The following is a 17,651-nucleotide window of genomic DNA, read 5'->3' as shown; positions in this document are numbered from 1 at the left end:
TGTACGGAGGCAAGCCTCCCCCCCTCAGAAGTCAGGGAAAAAAAGACCTGTGAGAATCTCAGTTGGAAGCACAAATCTACCCCAATCATTACCAAGATCTGCATTCTTCTTCCCATTTGTTTTAAACCCTTTGAGAGGACAAATAAACAAACAAACATTCACCCTCCAAGTGCATAAAACATATATTTAACTAGTTGCTTAGGTATTTGCAGAGCCTCTAAGCAAAACAGCAGAAGAATATTGTTACAGCTTCAAAAGAAGTGTCATTAAATAATGAAGTTGACCTCACTGCGGGTATATAAGAAAAAAATGGAAGCACAAATCAGCCCTCTCTTGAAGGCTTTTTGATTATATGAACTGAATTTCATGATTTTTTTAAAGAACTTGGACATTTTACATGCCTGAAGCAAAAATAAAATCATGATTTACAGTCCACACAGATCCTAAAATGCAGTCAATGGAAATGAAAGCCGAGATGCTGATCACAAACATACAGTGTATTGTCTATTAAGAAAGGCAAGTACGGTACCTTCTCAGATTCCTTTCAACCTATTTGAAATGCAGTCATGATTAAAGGATGCAGCTAAGAGTTTGTGAAGCCTTGCTGCATTGTTTAAAACTCCTGACCACCTGAAAAATAAAAAGGGAGAAAATAATCAGAATTACTCATGCCAGCATATAGTTTATAACGAGACAAAAAACCTTCCTGTGGAAACCTGGCCTAGGGTGAAGAAAGGAGCACCAGTGACTATAAAAAGCACATTTTTCTTTAGAGGAATACTTGGTTGAAAGTGCTTGGTTGCTTCTCTATATTCTACCAGAAGTCCAAACTCAGAATTTGCACATTTTTGGCACTGAAGTCACTATATGACAGATTAGGAATTTACCACATTAACATGACAAAGTTAACTGTTGTAGAAACATTAAAAAATATATAATAATGCAGATAATGCAGAAGCAATTATTTTACTATTTATAAAGAAACAAACTAAATGGGTAAGCAGTTATCTGTCCTGTAGATCAATGTTCCAAATTAAATCAGAATTAGCTGGTTGCTCTCCTATCTGTCTTTCCATAAAAATATTGAAGGGAAAACATTACTAGTAGAAATTGCACTTAATAAAAGAAAATACACCTGAAATATCCCAAGGAATGGTAAAAATGGTGTAGCAAGGAGCAAGCAAAAGAGTAACTTCTGAAATACCTAGGGCTGTACAGAACACCAATTAACATCAGGAAAAGATTTAAATTAAGTTGTCATTGAGTGGACTTTGACAAGACTTTCTTAGGCAGACAAACTGCTTTGGTTTCTCAATAGCAACAGACCATATTTTGCCAAAAGATTTAAAGGAATTTTCCCTGGTGCTCGCAGATGGGATTTTAAGGCTTAAAGCTGGGACTACAGGCACAGGCCCACTGGCAAAACCAGAACTCAGCTGTACACCCCAAATTCAAACTCCAGGTTTTAAAATTAACGCCCTCAAAGCTTCCTCCTCCTCCTCTCAATTTTAAGCATCAGCCTGTTTACGAGAGCAGCTGTGTTGCTCTCCTCTGGCTCAGGGAAGGTTTTGGGCAGGATTGTTGTGTCCTGAAGGAAGGCACTAAACAGCTCTATTGCCAGGGAGCACGGATGCTGCCCCCACGTCCATCCCTGCCACGCTGGCAGCGTCTCTGGAGCAGAGGGACAGCAGGGATAACACAGAGCCCCCGACCAAACTGTAGGGCTCTGCACAGCCTGCAGCCACTGCAGAACGTCAGTAATCCAATTCCAACTGCTCCTGGCTCTGAAATTGCTATTTTTCAGACACGTGCTGAACATTTCACCTGCTAGTAATGACATTTTTGTATTTTCTTCTAATTACACTCAAAGCTAAGACCTTTGGCCCTAGGCCACAGACCTCTATTCAGGCTGCACACATTCTCTTAAAGGCCCTGAGCCTTTGTTGTCACTCTCAGTCTTTCATCTATTATTTATATCCATTGAGAAGAGAGATACTCCACCATTTGTGAAGCTTTAAAGCTTCTAATCATCTTAATTTCTTCGCCTTTCAACCAGTGCTTCCCCTTATGGACCAATGCCAACAGTGTGACAAAATAATTTTTCAAGCCAAGATCCTCCTGGACCCTTCCCAAACCTTGACACACACTGGGCTGTGAGTGCCTTTTGTCCTTTGCTGGCTGCTTTTGCAAACACAGACCTTTGCTCAGCTTAGGGGTGGGGGGTGCAGATCTGCTTGTCAGAGCATTCAAGGGAGTTTTCTTGGGGTTTTTGTGTTTTTGCACCATTTTCTCTCTGCTAAAAATTCTAACTCAATTAGTACAGCTAAATCAGGGATGCTGTAGGGAACCTTATCTCTTTTAAAAATATTAAATACCTTCTTAAATGCCATCAACCATGAATTTTAAGTTTCCTTTTTTTTCCCCAAAAGCTAAACTGCTGATTTTTATACTGTTATGTGCCCACTCGGAAATTACAGATAATCACACAACATTTAAGACACATGAAATACCACTGACCCTTTTCCTGAATATTGACAACATTAATTTGCCCTGACCATATAACATAACATGACAAAAAAAATGTTTTTCGTCTTATGTTCAGGTCATCTCCTTCTTATCCTTCCTTATTTGCAAATGAAATAAGAAACAAATCAACAGCATTTTTGCCAAGATGCAGAAGATCTCCTCAGAATTCATCAACCACCAATCTTCATTGCCAAGACCTGTGAGATCTGCTAACGTGACCCACATCTTGGCTCTTTCTTCCACTATGGTCTGCCTTACTTTTGATTTTTAACAGTGCTTCCTTGTTGCCTGTCTCCTCTGAAGACCCCCAACCCCCACGTCTTTTCTTATTTTTACCATTTGCTTCAACCAGCAGTTCACTTGAGACTCATCCATCTTACAATGCCCAAAGTGACAGATGCTCTCAGGAATGACCATACTGTTGAGGGAACAAAAGATAACATCACCTCTAGGAACTCCAGGAGAAATACAACTTCAGCCCTGAGACATGGTTATCCTGGCAGAGACAGCACCATAAACCTCTCTCAAGTGAAAAAAAACCCAACCAACAACTGTGGGGAAAAAGAATCTGACACAATTACAAGCAAAAAGAGTATTCTTTCCATCCTAAGCTGTAGTGAGTGGTGTTGATGACCTTTTTATTTTCTTTTTTTTCCCCCCTAATACCCCACTGAAGAATTTTGTAGAATTTACTTGTGACAAAATCAAGAGGAGAAGAGAGAATGGAGAAAATTCACACAAATAGTGTTTCAGGACCCCTACAGACTTGAGTGGAGGAAGAAAGCACTTGGGAACAGCTTCAGCAGAAGGTCACACAAGTCCTTTGCCAAAACACAGACATTACCTTGTTAAAATCTACACATCCTACAGACCAGCTGTTGCTCAGTTAAATTCCACAGGAATTCAGAATCATCATGCAAGCCTGTGCCCTTGAAAAATGCATACTGTAACCAGAGTAAGATTACTTTAATGTCACAGCTGCTTGATAAACGTGTAATCTGCAAGTAAAAACCCCTCAGTGTTTTGACATTTGAGCATGCAACACTTAAAAACAAAGTTAAATTAGAATGATAGATTTTCCAGCCAACACCCACATATCCAGCTATGGAGTGATGCCTGTTCCTAAACAAAAATCTGTCCTCTATGCTTGTAAGACTGAACTAAAAAATGCTGATCCCAAAATTCTCCATCCAGTCAGTGGAACAGGACTTTTTGAAGAGTCCTGGGTGGTAGAAAATATTACTTAAAAAAAAAAAGGAAGGTCATATTAGCTTTTCCTGGTGATATATTTGCCAAGGTGACACCACAAATGCTGAGAACCCCTTGTCTGCAGTGAGATACAAAGAATTTCCCTGTCTCTCAGTAAAGCTTTAAACAGCATCTCATGTTCAGTTTCCAAACCCTTCACTTCATGAAATAACCCTCATTGCAGTACATGAGACTGGGAACATGTGAGTTGTACAAATGTAAAGTTAGAGTTGTAAAATAAAATGGGGGACCTGATAATCAAACATCTGTCCAGTGTAAAGTCAGGGAAAAACCATAACATGAACTTCTTAAGATTTATTGATTGATTTTATTCAGCCATATTTATTAATTTGTGATGAGGTATGATTTTAGGTCTCCATTCTGATGTAGAGTGTTTCTGCTGTGCTCTCATAGCAGATAACATCAAACTACCAGACTGTAAATGCAGAATTAAAGTATAAATACACCATTTTTAAAAATAGGCCATTTTCCCACAGTAGGTGGTTCTGCAGTACCATTTTGGACATCCAACACACAGAAATTAAACTAAAAACCACTTTGGTCTTTCCTAAAGAGGATCCCAGTTCTGGGCCTCAGACCACCTTTAGAGTTCCTCTCCCATTCTGAGCCCCTGAGTGATCTGACACCGAAATCTCTGACAAAATCCCCTTCAGTTGGGAAAAAATGAACAGGAAAATCTACAGAAGACCATTACTGGTCTATGATTGAAAAAGTTTTGTGCAAGACTCTGCTTTCCACCTCATATCTCAGCAACTGGCAGGGTTCAAGGCATACTGCAACCACCAAGAAGAAAAGAAATGAGAAGATTGCCTCTGGGGTTGTACTGGGACATTCTGCTGAGGTACCTGAACCCACAAACGCCACTATACCTTGAGTGTCACCATGTCCAGAACGACGTTCTGAAGCTCCTTCCAACCCAAATAAATCAAATAAGTAAATAATGACATCTGCACTGAACATCCTCACAGGAAAAAAAGGCTTGAAAATATTCAATGCTTTCACCCAAAACACTTGAAGATCTTGGCATCAGATATGATGAAAAAGTAGTAAACTGTATCCTGCCTTAAGAAATCTGTACTCTGCACCCAAATGGGCATCTTATCAAGCAGCCAGCCCTTACACATTTTATCTCCAAATATTTATCACAGTAGAGGGAAGTATTTATAATTAATATGCAATCCATCTTCTGCATGCTGCTGCTTTTAAACAAGACAAAATGTGAGTAAAAGGTCAAAGCTACTAGAAAGGGCCTTGAAAAAAACCTCTGCTATTACAACCATTTTGCTGGAAGAGACAAAGTGTAAAATAGATTACTGGAGCCAAACTCCATATGGAATAGGGCAGACCAAGGGTACTGATCCAAACAGCAGTGAACAGTACCAGACCTGTCAGTATTAATGTGTTTGGTAACTCTAGACTGATTTGAAAATCTCTCATTCCATGAGATTTATATTTTCCAATTGAAGCTGAGCATTTTTACATGCATCTGTGCAAAATCAGTTCTCATTCAATGCAATTTTAACATGGAATGACTGAAAAATTGATAATAAACTTACAGGTAACTTCTGTCATTACCATTAAGTTATTGACACTGAAACATGACCTTGAAATGACAGCTTCATTAATGCAAGTTTTACCAGGGAAGGTTTCAAAAAGCCCTGATTAAATTAACTACTTTTAAACACAATAGGATCAATATGTATGCAGAGAATGTACACCCCCATGGCAAGTTCTGCTTGCTTGATTGATCAAAAACAAAACAATCCTGTGGCTTTCCAGATCTCAGCTGGTGCCAGAAATCCACATAGAAAAAAAAAAAATCCATCTAAATGAAACTCTGAAAAGGTTTACCCTTCACCAGTCTATTTGCACTTCAAAAACTCCTTAAGTCCTTCAGCTAAACCCCAGGGTTGAACCATTTCAAAAATGAGAGGGGGATGGCCATGATTTATCTTCTTTCTGTGCTCTGGACAGAGCTGTAAAATCTGCCTGCTGGTGTCCCTGTGTGCTACAGGCTCCTTTTCATGAACCTTGGACACTTACCCATTTTAGTTAGAAATAACTCTGCTCAATTCCTTACTGCCCTTTATTTCCTTCCATCAGACACAAGTACCATTTATAAGGGAAAATTTTCATTTTTGGGCACCAGCATGCAAGCTGATTAAGCTAAATCAGCAAAATGGCCAAAATTAGCATTTTAAAAGAAAATATAGCAGATCTTATTCATACCTGTAAGGACTGGCTGTTGCCTTAGTGAACTTGTGCTCATGAACACTTGTTTAACAATCTAATTTAAGCCTATCCCTTATATTTACTAGTACCAAACACATTTTTAGCAATAGGCTCAAATAATTTTCTGTTTGTAGATAATCAATGTGTTAGGTCACCCAGGATGCATTTTCCAGGCTTCTGTACTTCAAGGTACATTACCAATAGAAGGAAAATGGAGATTTCATGGGTCACAAACTTCTGCATCACGAGGACCTTCAGTGCTGCTATCAGCCTAGTAAAACTGAATCAATACACTCTTGTACTGAATCAATACACTCTTGTTTTATTTGTCTACTATTAAAACCACTGCACCCAAATTTCTACAGGGTTGGTTTTTTTTCTGAAGCAAAAATACCAATTGCACAACTATACTCACTTTCTTTGAACACAGTTTAATGCTGTGATATTCAGCTTGTATATTAAAAATATAAACACACATATATAATATATACATAAATCCTACAGCACCAACACTGTGGAAGAGCACAAAGCAAGGGCACTGAAACTTGTTTGTTTCTACTTCAACTTGTTTGTACTTCAACTTTTCTAAAGCTTTCTTCTGCTCTTAAGACCCAACCCTATAAACCACATATAAGTGGCACAACTCCTACCAGTCTAAATTCTTCAGACTTGGGTAAACAGATAGACTTGCTCTCAAGGGAAGCAACAATAAGAACAGATTCAATATTAAATATTTTTGCATGGAAGGGGCCCATTTATTTCCAAAGTCTTATTCAGATTCTGCTTTTATCACTGATTTTTTTCTCTTCCATTCTAAAACAACACAAATGGATGAAAAATACGTTATGAAAATATAAAAACATTGCACATCCTGCCACAGGAGGCTGAGTCTTAATTAGACTAGAGTGAAGCTTCAAAAACATTGACATTGTGCTTGTTTCTGTGCAAGCCAAATACTGGCCCTAACAAAACTGCAGGACTAATCTGGGGAAAAAAAACCCCAACCAACCCTAATCAGTCTATTAATCCCCACTTAAATCCACAAGGATACTTAAGTAAGAGGTTGTGGATATAAGAAGGAATGGCATCTTACTCAGCATCTGACATGCTACTCAACTTAACTCCTCCGAGTCTGAAACTCCCCTTTGCTCCAGAAAAAAAGATGTTTTAATAATATATTCTCTTTTTGCATATGCTTTTCATATTAAAAAACCCTCTCCAGTATAATTTGGTTTTTTGTAAAAACTGTAATAGAATATTTCTTTGACTTTGTCCTTCACTGGTTCACATTTCTCAGACTGTGATGAGGCTGTTTGTAAACTTTCACCTTTCTCCTGGTGTGCTTGCAAAAATTGAGTATTCCAGCTGCCACCTCATTAGCAAAACACTTCAACTTCCTTACATGAGTCAACATTTGCTATTTTAATAAAGTTTTCATAAAGGTGGAAGTTTGTCTCTTTTTACCACATCCCCTATTACCAAGAAAAAGCTTTGTAAAATATGTATTGTAATAAAGAAGTTTTGAGTATTTGTGTAGCCATCTATTTTTTCCATACTTATTTACAGTTCCTGAGAAAACCCCAAATGGACACACTGACCAACAGGACTTGGTACTTCTATTTCAAGCACAGTGAATGTCACCACACCACAGCCAGGCAAACCCACTTTAGAAACTGAAGTCCAAGCAGACAGAAGAAAAATACCATAAAACAGAAAAAAAAAGAATTTGGAAAAACAAAACACCAGTAAGAAATACCCTGTGGATTCATTAGCAACCAGGGTGGCAGGCTTTCCTCTAATTCCCTTTAAAAGCCCATGACTACCTGCAGAGCCTGGGAGTGCAAATCACATTAGTGGAGCCACCAGATGACCAAAGAAAGCACTGGAGGCCTGGTGAAACCAGTAAACAAAGGGCAGCATTCCAGCTGAATGCCGCTGCTAGAGTCAGCATTGTAAGATGCTTGGATCTGATAACCCAAAAACCAGATTAGCTGCAGGCAACAAAAGAGTAAAATGAGAAACAAAGGGGTCATTTTGACACATGAAGAAATCATTTCCATTAAACCATCTTGAGTTTACTGTGTAGTTATAAAAACTGCTCCTACTTGAAGTGACATTTGAAGCAATGAAGCTGTGACAGTGCAGTGCCTTGGAAAAGCTCCTGAAATAACACATCCTTGAACGCCATATAATTTAAAGAGGCAAACTGGCCTCTTTGTCTTTGAATCTTTATGACGTTTTAAAGGTCTAATAATGATTTTTAAATCTGTTGTACAGATTTCAGTTAGAAGACTTAACACATATGGCTAGGCTGGGGGAACAGATTCACTAGTTTGATCTGTATTTAAAAGTCTCCTGCAGAAAATGCACATACTACAATATTCTCACATAATTGCACAAGAAGCCTGCCTTCTCCCCCCAGTCCCCATCTCCTCACGTGTGTGCCTCACTTACTGTCAACACAGGAAAGAACCATATTATATTCCTTATCAGAAGTTTAAAACAGGATTTTTATCCTGAAAAAAAAAGCCCAGGCACACTATAACCACAAGGACCAAACTGCAAAACTCAAACGCAAAAGTCTGTAAGAATATGCAGACATCAGGGAGAGAGAGAGAAGTCAAAACTTTCCAGGGTAAAATTGGAAAATTTGCTGCAATTTTGTCTTATACACTCAAAGCCAAAACAAGTCTTTTTCTTTCTTCACAAGACAGTAAATTGTCCTGCTATGAAATACTCACGGGCTAGAAGAAATTTTCTGAAGAACACTGTGGAATGCAGAGAACATTTCAGCTTGCTTGGCTTTGCTCTCTGCATCTCTTGCAGCTAGCACAGAACACAGAAGGGCTGATACATGGTGAGGGAACAAGCCTTCCTGGAACACCACATTTCTTCCCTGGGTTTTGAACACATACAGCAACTAAACCCGCTAGCATCAGTAAGGATGGGATCTCACATATGCAGCGTATCTATCCACAGCCAGCTGATTCCTCTCAGTGACAAATGCAGAGAAAACAGACCCAGAAAAACATCTCAGCAGAGTCTGGTGGGGACAGCATAAAAGGACAACCTGCAGCTGTGTCCAGATATAAATATATGGTATGCACTGACTTGGAAATCCTGCTCAGTGAAAGGCTTGTCAGAATAAGCTTTACAAACACCTTCTGCTACTTGGTGAATTTTTCAAAATACAGAGCCATGAAACACATCTGAAAGGGCAAGATGTAATGCCCTCATCTAATTATAGAACATGGCCATCTCTGGGGACATCTGTGCCATCATACCCATCAAAGCCCAAGAGACCAATGGTATGGAGTAGGTACTGTGCACATACGGTTCTTCCCTGCTTCCAAACCACTCTGCTCTGGAATACTACTATGGCATCCATGCTGCTTCTAGTAATTTTGCCACATACATGACCCAAAAGAAAAAGATGGATGGGGACAAGACAGACAGAGTAAAAGCCCCTCTGCTCTTATTGTTCTTTGAAAGATATCTTCTTACCCAAAAGAGCACTCAGGCATAAACATGCCTTTATAAATCCACAGAAGGAAAATGTGAAAGGTGTGAAGAACAGAATCCAGAAGAAAGGAGATTTCAAAAATAAATATGACTTGTGGGCAAAATGTGCACACATATGTGCTGTAGAAATCTAGTTGGAGGGGAAACACAAGACGCTCTTGCACACCTGGCTCATCTTGAACCCTTATACTGAGGACATTCAGCCTGTCACCATTCAAAGAAACTTGTGTTTGTATTTATAGCAACCAGCCAGTCTGAATGCAAAGATGGATGCAGCTAGTAATCACATAAAATCATCCACTTTAATGCAGTTGGCCTTCGTGCTGCAAAGAGAAAACAACATGTTTGGTAGTCATGAAGAGTTAGATTATGACTAGTGATTTTACACTGCATCTTTCTAATAAAATATCAGAGCACTCTAAGCAAAGAAGCAGATCAGTTCATAATATTAAAAGAAAAAAACATCTTTAAATATTTAATACAAGCAGACCCCATATTGGAATTACAAATGGCTTTCCCAAGCAAGGCTATTTATTTCAGGTTGTGTTGCCTAAATGCTCCCATCACTAAGATACTCTAGAAAAACAGAAACTCCATCAGGGCTTGCTGTTTATGTGATGTTGCTTGTGCAGAAACACTGAGTATGGCCAGACCTTCCTAAAAATGCTAATGTTAAAACCTTTCCTCCCTTTGAGGAATTCTAGTTATTTCTATATAGGGGCAAGCACCTGACTCACAAGTACTCCCCTAGCTGGAAATGCCATGGACCCAGTTCTGGGCAGTTGATTGAACACCTGGGAGGTAGAAGAAACTGGTTTCTTCTTCCTAAGGTCATTCAGCAGAGCTGGCACAAGGTCTCTAGAAAGATCCCCACATACACAGAAAAATTGATGGGTTCCTTATAGACCTGACAGGAAAACCACAAAGAGACCAGGGCATCTTCACTACTCATGCTGATCTACATCCTCTATGCAGTTTGAGTCTGCATCTTTTCTCACATCAAAACTGCTTTGGTTGAGAAGCTTTTTATATGAAGACTTTCACAATGCCCAGAGAGTTTCCTTGAGCACAGTTTTGGACCACAAATATTGGACATTGGAATAGTTATCCCAGTAGACCAGGAACCATTCATAGAGAAATTATGTCTAATCCAGACACTGCTTGAAGTGCCATGCTAGAAGTCCAGGAATATTTACAGAAGTGGCTATGGAAGCATTCTACCTCAAAGTGGGAAGAGAAATCAAGCTGCTTTTTGAACAATTAACACAGAAATCTAGCATAGACAAAGAGACATGTGAAAGCTGCAGGACTGGGAAAGCATACTGCTCTGCATTCACAAGGAAAAGACAATTGTTAGTGCTTTTATTCAATCCTTCCACATCTCCAGTGCTCTCATGAAGAGAAACGAAAAAAAAAATATGGCCACAGGAAAAAAAAAAAAGGCCTTTCAGAAATAAGAATTTAGTAAGAAAAATAAATAGAAAGAGAATACCTTGTCCTCTCTCACACACACTGAAGTAGAGAGATCTCATGAAGACTAGGAATAAAAAAATAATAAAATAAAAAATAATAAAAAAATAATAAAATAAAAAATTCTACTTTTGAAGTACAGGAGGGGGCGACAGATAAAAACAGTGCTAAGGAACTCTCTGCTTGTGATTATAAACCTGTGAGTCTGATAAAGGTGGGCTAAGGAGGATAATGATAACCATAACCAACTTACACTGAGCTTTTCTGAATGGAGCTGACTTTCCTATGAACAGGTACAGGGCTCTGTTTTTGTCAGGGCTATTTTAGAAACTAACTCAAAATGAAAAGCAAATACAAGAAGATCCTGAAAAAGACATTCATATTCCCACCAGCTGATTATAACAGTAATCACAAGTGTGTAACAAAACATATATCAAGATAATCTAATCCTCTCTACAGCTCTGATTTTCTCTGAAATGGAAGTCCCCCATCTGTCCCTCTCTTCTTTCAAGGGCAAAGTCTCAATTTCTGCTAAATGTATTGGTTTTCAAGGCCATACCCACACACCAATCTATAAAGAAAACAAAATGCTTTGATGGAATGAAAAATAATCTTTCCACAGGATTCAAAAGGAAGACTATTTTTTGCTCCTCACTTAAATCTATTGTTATTGTACAGGCATTTTCAGAAGGCAGGCAGCGTAAAAGCTATACAGGTAAAAAAAAAACAAAAACAAAACCAACAAAACTGACTTCAATGCCTGTCACCCTTGAAATTCCTAATATGACAATAAGCAATACTTTCCCACCATATCCTATATGCTTCTGGTGCCTTCCAGAAAGCCTTTTTATCTGATGCTGGGAACAGACTCCTGCTGCAGATCTGAACGCTGGGGACTGAAAGTACTGCACAAATGACAGAGAGTTGGGAAAATGAGTGGTTGGCTATAGAAAGAAACAGGAAATCAATTCTCAGAAATGCTATCTTTGCTTCAGTGCTTCTGTTTGGCCTCCTCCTCCCACACTTGCTCTCTGTCCTTTGCCAGCTTCCTATTTTACCAGCTCTTTACCTTCATACCCAACAGTGAAGGAGGGAAAATTTACCATGATCATCTTTCCTCTGCTGGTGCATTATGTGTCTGTCTTAAAAGCAGTGTCTGCTTTACCCTGGCCTAGGTTTGGCTGTCATCTAAAAACACAGCAATTCTTTCTTTCAGCCTTTCCTGGTTCCCCAAGTATCAATTCTCATCCCATCTAATGACAGGGTTTGAGAGAAGCACATTTTTCTCATGGAAACTATGAGAACGCAGCAGAAGGATGAAAATTATTGTATGAAGAATAAACAGACATATTTTTTTAAAAAGCAGGGGCCAGCTGGATAACAATTCCAGATAAGATTTAAATAAACATACGTGGGAGGTAGCAGGAAAGGCAGTCGGTTCCTCATGCTCAGACGCACACAGGTAATGACCTCTGTCTCTTGCTCTCCTAAAGCTAACGATGCTGGTTATTGCACTCATCCAGTGAGCTCTGGAAAGGATCCAGCGCACTACTGATTACATTTCATCCACAGTTAGTTTAACCTTTGAAACATGACAGTCAGTGGCAGTGAGCAGGCCAGCACATAAGGTCAGCTCAACCTTGTTGGTCCCAGCATTCTCCCAGTGTTTGCACAGAAAACAACCTGGTGATCAGGGATTCCTACCCTGCAAATAACAAAAGGGCCAACAGGGATTGTGCCAGAATGCTGATTTTATTGCAAGGTGTCATTCATGGCCATTAATCTGTCAAGATAGAAAAATACAGGTTCTCCTCTTTGAAAAAACCAAAATAGTATTAGACAGAAAGAGTCTCATTTAGGAAGGCAGAGATGTGACTGATCTGCTGTCAGGTACCAGGCAAGTGTTGCACATTACTCCTCCAAGAATAGAAAGACAAAAATACCAAAGAGAAAATAAGTACGTTCTGAAATAATGGTGAGACAGGTAGGTCAGCAAGTGTAACAGGAACGCTTTGTGCTCAAAGGAAAGCTAAAAAACCAATTCCTGTTCAATTGTCCATTTTTCTCAAGTTACTTCCTTTCCAGAACAGCCTCTTTTGAAGCTCACTTTTATCTGCTGTGCACACAATTTTAAAATGAAAAAACAGCATCTTCAATTACCTTGAATTTCTACAGAAAAGTATAGGACTTAGCAAGATCAGATACCTTATCTCTTTCTAAATATTATTTCTACATCTTAACAAAGCCCTTAGTCTCAGGAAAACATGCACAGGGAGAACAACAAAGATATTCTAGGCTTCAAAAAGCTTCTAGTTAGTTATTTAGAACTTATCACATTTTCCTTAGGGATAGATTAAAAGCATTTTTAAGGTATTAAAGTGGGGAAAAAAATCAATTTTACTCAGAAACAACTGCCCTCTAATATAATAGCAGCGATGAGGATTTTTTTTAGACCTGCTTAACTATCCCTTGGAGCATGTGCACTTGGATTTTTCTTTGGATTATTTGTGTGTTTGTGTGGACAGCTCAGGGAGCACAGGCCTTTCAAGAGCCAGTAAGAGGTGAAGAAAAGGTCATTTCAGCAGAATTCATTTTCTCTTAAATTCTCAGAGAAATGCTGCTAAAAAGAGGCATCAACAAACCCATCCCCACCTCTTCCTCCTGCTATTAGCATTTCCTAAGGTCCTCTCTGCTATAATACAGCAATATCTTTGGTTATAGCCTATCACCTTCTCAACCTCCTCTAACACAAATGCTGGCAACAGACCTGTTAGGAGCAGGAGCTGGACTAGACCTCCAGACAGCCCTTCCACAGCACCTCAGCACTGCCCTGAGCAATCCACTCGCCCACGAGCTGCATCTGTTGCTGCTCCAGAGGCAACGCATCCCCTCTGCTTCCATTCACATCACTGCAAATCCCCATCACCAGGCACAAACTGGAAACCTTGCCCCTGGACTTTCCTGGAGGCAAATCCAGGGTCCTACAAAGTAGGCAGAAAGCCATGTGGGCTTGCATAAAGAAACAGCTGTGCACCAAAGTTTACTGTGTGGAGCAGTGTTAATTCTTGTATTTAGAGTTGGAAAGGGGATGATGCTTTAAAAGCTCACAAAAAAAAAACCACAAAGCCTTTGGAAAATCCTGAGCTCTCTGAGCTCACTCCCTCACCACTCTTCACACCTCCCCACCCCCACAAGTCTCTAAAATAGCCTGCACCTTTTTGTAGGTAAAGCACAATACAGTTTGCAATAGTTTGTGTTCCTTGGAGCTGGCAGTACATGTACAGGGAAATATGCTGCCCTGACCTACAGACTGGCTGCTTCCCCAGGCATCCACACGAGCCAACAGGCCACACAAAGGAATACAGTTACCCCCAGTACACAGAGAAGTGGGTGCTGGAATACACTGGGTAACAGGAAAATCCAATTCCAGAGAGCAGGACCACAGAGCAGAGATGCTTCAGCAGCTCTCCTGACAGCAGCAAGGTCAGGTCAGGACCAGGGTGAAAGAAAAGCCCTTCCCAGAGCAGGGCTGGTGCAGCAACTGGCCACCTCTGGCTTGGAGAAGGCTCTTCCACCCTGGCTCAGGAGCTGTCTGGGTGGGCTCCATGCAGCCACAATTCCATTCCTGCAGCCAAAATATCTCAGCATATGCAAAAGCTCAAATGAGATGGTGCCAGGGAGTGGGCACCCAACAAGGCTCACCAGTGCTGGGCTGGCTCTGGATCAAAGTCAGCTGGCCCTGGATCAAGGTCACCTGCCCTATGAGGCACTGGGGCGGACATCTCAATAACAAAGGGGAACAAGTAGCAGATAACAGAGAGAAAAAACCCTCAAGGTTTGGAGATTTTTTTGAGGGCCTTGAAAGAAAAGATAAAAACCTTGGTCTAACATTATAAAGACCAAAAAAAAAAAAAAAAAAAAAAAAAAACCAAGAAAAGAAAACAAGAAAAAGCTGGCAGAGGAGTGCAAAAAGAAAGGGAACACAATCAAGGTGAAACTCAGAAAACAACGGCCACACAGACCAGGCATAAGGAGACATCTGCCCAGTGCAATGAACATAGTCCTGATGTGGTGAAGCTGGAAGTTTGAACCATGGTATTTCCCTCTCCAAATGAAAAGTAATACAGCTAGGTCAGAGACCTTACACAGGACACAGCCATGGTATAGGTGGCTTGTGCATAGTGGCAGAGAAAAGACACACAACAGAGGACAAGGAGCTAAACATCCTGGAGGAGATGCCAGGGAGAGAGACCAAGATATAAGCTCCAGCCCAGGGAGACCAGTGATTCACTTTATGGCCTGAAAGCACTTCCCACCAAAGTTCACACAGGAAGATAATGTCCCCCTCAAATGAACTTATGCAGATGGCAGTTCATTTGTCAGGGGTTAAAAAGAGCCACTTCCATTTTAAAAGGAGAACACTTGAGGTCCTCAACAGACAAGAACTAACAGAAATTCAGTATCTGTATGTGAGCAGTTTCTGCTCATGCCTGTTATCTGATTTTAGTGGAGTTTACATCACCAGACCTACAAGGCCTGCTGGTCCAAAAAGGGAGATGATTATATCCCATGAAATCTCATACCAAGTCTATATTTCTCAAAAGATGCAAATGAAAAACCCATGGATTGCACAGACTGATGCTCCTGCAACATAACTTCTGAATTAAAAACAAACACTCCAAAATGGACAACTGCTAAAATGATGTGAACCTGGATGCTTCAAGCAAAAACACTTGTGAGGCAATTACCATTTTTTCTCTTGATTTAGATTAAATCCCCACTTTACTGATGCTAACCTTCAGTAAGATTTTAAAAAAAGACTGCTTTAGAAAGTATTCCTTGCCCAGTCTATTAGCCAGTTTCTTGCGCCTTTCTCACACGAACTTGTAATCATTGATAAGGTTTACACACATCAAAATAAAGTTTCAAGATGAAAATCACCATTACCTCAACACAAAAGCATTGTATCATGTCAGCTGTCTGATACAACACACCAAGCACAATGGCAGAAAGATGTAAAACAAAACATTTCATTTCACTACCGCTGAAATCAGCTACTGAAACGTGTTCATTGATTTTACTTCATTAAAAAATAACTGATTGTAAAAGAAGTGTGCTTGGCAGGATCAAAGCCTATCCTACAGGAAACACACACACAAAGCATTTGGAAATGAGGGTTAATTTGGCATGCAATTTAACAGCATTAGCTTTTATCAGCAGCATTTCAAGGTCAGGCACAGTCATGTTTAAAATGTTTGGTTTTGTTACAGTTTCAACTACAGTGTACAAGAGTTCAAAATATCTTCAACCACAACTAATAAAGTATTGTGGCTCTTTAACTCTCCATTTTATTAACTCAAGACTTGACTCTTTCAAGAAAAAACCCAAAACTGTATCAAATTAGCAGATTACAAAAAATGCTCTTCTTCATCTGAGCATGGGATTAAGTTAGACAGATTAGGCCAGATGGAAGGAGTCCTTCTACTGACATAGGTTGTTCAAAATTTAAAGAGCTTTCGAAGATACTCTTTTAATATATCAAGTGACTTAGTTAAAATGACCTCATATTTCAAGTAGTGAATTTCTTAAAGTCTACCATTTAGATTTATTCTAAGAAAAACCCCATTTTTTCTTTTTTACCAAAATCTAATCTGCTCAGAATTAAAGCTATTACTTATATTTATTCCTAAAAAGATTAATTCAAAATGTAAGATCAATAATTTTTTATTATACTTTAATTTATTCAAAAACATACAAAAGGATAATGGATAAAAGAAAAAACAAAGCAGATTTTCTCAGCTCCAATATGAAATACTGCAAACACTTACTGGAGATTTTCCCTTTCATTGATTTATAAACTCCAAAAACTAGTGAGTGGTTGCATGTTTTCATGTTCACTGTTATGCTGTGGAAAAGTTTTCTGCATCTTTTTGCTGAAAGCTTATTCTATATAAAGAGTCCCAAGTACCAATAATGCTGACAGACTTTAACAGCAGTTGGCACCAAATGTTTCATGAGATCAAGTCCATACAGCACTCGGAACAAACACTTTGATTAATCAATTACTGGCAGAACTTCACAGTACTGTGGATGTGTGCCTAAGAGCTTTACAAACGCTTACAGGACAGTGATGTTAGGGGGCTGAAATCTCTTAAGCCTCTTTCTTTACAATTCTCTGCCATGGTTCAGAAGAATGCCACCCCATTACACCAAAACCAGCACGGAAAACAGCCACTCTCTCCTCTTGCAGGAGCATAATTAATCTTGTGACACCTTGACAAAGCAGCTTGTTGATAGTCAAAGAAAGGATTTTTCTGATTTCCTCCCAGGACAGGAGATGGTCTTTATCCATCATCCCTTCTTCCTGATCTCTTCTTCCAGAGTCCCCCCATCAGCAGAACTGTCTATCAGAGCGGACAGCAGGAGGGAGAGGTCTGACTGATTGATAGGGCCCAGTGCTCAACAGTGCTATTTAAGTGCAGGAACCTATTGTTAGAATCTTACTTTACAGCAGTTAAACAAATATAATGGCAACCAATTCAACCATTGTGCCACTAGAGTCAGCTCAAGCTAATAAGTAAAGTTAGCTAATTACACTGATCTGATTTAAAACCCAGACAAATTGTAGAGAC

The 17,651-nt window shown here is 39.5% G+C and overlaps 1 protein-coding gene across 4 annotated transcripts in view; it reads right to left on the bottom strand.

Moving 5' to 3' along the window:
• GREB1L (GREB1 like retinoic acid receptor coactivator) overlaps positions 1-17,651 on the bottom strand; it is a 132,223-nt gene that overhangs the window by 74,929 nt on the left and 39,643 nt on the right. For all 4 annotated transcript variants that reach the window (XM_058019370.1, XM_058019359.1, XM_058019379.1 and 1 more), the window contains one exon: positions 530-630. The gene's annotated coding sequence lies outside the window, so the exon portion shown is untranslated. The remainder of the gene's footprint in view (positions 1-529; positions 631-17,651) is intronic.

The sequence above is a fragment of the Melospiza georgiana genome, chromosome 1, assembly GCF_028018845.1.
Source record: "Melospiza georgiana isolate bMelGeo1 chromosome 1, bMelGeo1.pri, whole genome shotgun sequence".
Classification (NCBI taxonomy): Eukaryota; Metazoa; Chordata; class Aves; order Passeriformes; family Passerellidae; genus Melospiza; species Melospiza georgiana.
Note: the sequence above shows the minus strand (reverse complement) of the source record. Positions and strands in the feature narration are given on the sequence as shown.